This window comes from Otolemur garnettii, unplaced genomic scaffold (genome assembly GCF_000181295.1).
Source record: "Otolemur garnettii isolate 467f Iridium unplaced genomic scaffold, OtoGar3 scaffold00015, whole genome shotgun sequence".
NCBI classification, from domain to species: Eukaryota; Metazoa; Chordata; class Mammalia; order Primates; family Galagidae; genus Otolemur; species Otolemur garnettii.
This window is the reverse complement of record NW_003852410.1, coordinates 23,783,546-23,785,946: the sequence shown is the minus strand read 5'-3', so window position 1 is coordinate 23,785,946 and position 2,401 is coordinate 23,783,546. Positions and strand designations below refer to the sequence as shown.

The following is a 2,401-nucleotide window of genomic DNA, read 5'->3' as shown; positions in this document are numbered from 1 at the left end:
GTAAGCAGAACAGAGAGTGGCAAAACTATATCACAATATGATCCTATTTTCATTATAAAATACTTATTTGATATAGATATGTTATGGGCAAGTGATCCAGAAGATCACTTTGCAAAATATTAATCATACTTATCACTAGGGAGAAACAGTGTGAATTAGTTGTAATTTCTCTACTTCTCCTTGATCTGGAGTTTTGCATTTCCTTCAGTGGATATGTGTTACTTTTATAGAAAGATTAACAAGTGAATGAAGTAAATCATCTCTGTACACACACATACATTCACATATGATCCCAAACCTTCCAACAATCTTTAAGTCCTAATTAATTTTGGAAGCGCCCATAAAACCTCTTGCTCCTTTAGTTTTTTTTTTTTTTTTTTAATGGTGCCAATTTTAAATACAGCTTTATTTAAGACATTGCATTTTCCACTTACAATACAGTGCTTTTAAAGTGCAATGTTACTTCCTTCCCCTGTGCACATGTTCCATATTCAAGTATTGAAAATGCCCAGTAATTCACTATAGCAGCCCAACTTTATTTTTTTTCTTTCTTTCTTTTTAATTTTTTTAGTGGTTTTTTTTTATTAAATGATAGCTGTATACATTAATGCAAACATGGGGTACAGTGTAGTGTTTTCATATACATTTTGAAATACTTTCATCCAGCTGGTTCACATAAATTTCATGTCATTTGCATAGTCATTGAGAACTAAAAATAGACCTGCCATTCGATCCTACAATTCCACTATTAGGTATATACCCAGAAGATAAAAAATCACATTACAATAAAGATGTTTGTATCAGAATGTTTATTGCAGCCCAATTCATAATTGCCAGGTCATGGAAGAAGCCCAAATGCCCATCAATCCACGAATGGATCAATAAACTGTGGTATATGTACACCATGGAATACTATGCAGCCCTAAAGCAGCCCAACTTTAAATCTGCCACATAATTTGCTACAAATTTGGATCCTTCAATGTTTTACTCTGTGGAACAATGCCACATTTACACTTGGGTTGGCTTAATCAAACTTTTCAATGGTGGGGCCAGAGGAAGCACCACCAGAAGGAGGAGTACCACCACCAGGAAAGCCCCCAGGCATTCCTCCTTGGTACAACTTGGTAATGATGGGGTTGCAGACTTTCTCCAGCTCCTTCTGCTGATGCTCAAATTCTTCCTTCTCTGCAGTCTGGTTCTTATCAAGCCAGTTGATAATTTCATCACACTTTTCAAGAATCTTCTGTTTGTCCTCATCGTTGATCTTGCCTTGAAGTTTCTCATCTTCAACAGTTGCTTACATGCTGAATGCATAGGACTCAAGTGAGTTCTTTGATGAGACCTTGTCCCTCTGCTTCTCATCTTCAGCCTTGTACTTCTCAGCTTCCTGGACCATCTGTTCAATGTCTTCCTTGCTCAAATGTCCCTTGTCATTAGTGATGGTAATCTTATTTTCTTTTCCTGTACTCTTATCCACAGCAGAGACATTGAGAATGCCATTGGCATCAATATCAAAAGTGACTTCAATCTGAGGAACACCACGGGGACCAGGAGGTATGCCTGTAAGTTCAAACTTGCCAAGCAAGCTGTTATCCTTGGTCATGGCACGCTCACCTTCACCAGCCGGCTGGTTGTCAGAGTAGGTAGTGAAGGTCTGTGTCTGCTTGGTTGGAATAGTAGTATTGCGCTTAGTGAGCACAGTCATAACTCCACCAGCAGTCTCAATACCCAGAGAAAGAGGAGTGACATCCAATAGTAGCAAATCCTGAACATTCTCAGATTTGTCTCCAGATAGAATGGCCGCCTGGACAGCTGCACCATAAGCAACAGCCTCCTTGTTAAGGAGGATGCTCTTATTCAGTTGATGGAGTTGATGCTCTTATTCAGTTCTTTTCCATTGAAGAAGTCTTGGAGAAGCTTTTGAATCTTGGGGATATGGGTAATAGAACCACCAACAAGGACAATGTCATGAATCTGTGACTTGTCTAGATTGGCATCTCGAAGGGCTTTCTCTACAGGGTCCAGGGTGCCACAGAACAGATCAGTATTCAATTCTTCAAATCGGGCACGGGTAATGGAGGTATAGAAGTCAATTCCTTCACAAAGGGAATCAATCTCAATACTGGCCTGAGTGCTGAGAGATAGAGTACGCTTAGCACGTTCGCAAGCAGTACGGAGGCAACGGACAGCTCTTTTATTCTTACTGATGTCCTTCTTATGTTTGCTCTTAAACTCAGGATAAAATGGTTGACCATTTGGTTGTCAAAGTCTTCGCCACCCAAGTGAGTATCTCCAGCTGTAGATTTGACCTCAAAGATTCCATCCTCAATAGTGAGGATTGACACATCAAAAGTGCCACCTCCAAGGTCAAAGATTAGCACATTTCTTTCAGCTCCAACCT

At 39.7% G+C, this 2,401-nt stretch overlaps 1 pseudogene; it reads right to left on the bottom strand.

The window, feature by feature from the left end:
• Positions 1 to 1,024: 1,024 nt before the first annotated feature.
• Positions 1,025 to 2,401, bottom strand: part of LOC100961506 — a 7,881-nt pseudogene continuing 6,504 nt past the window's right edge.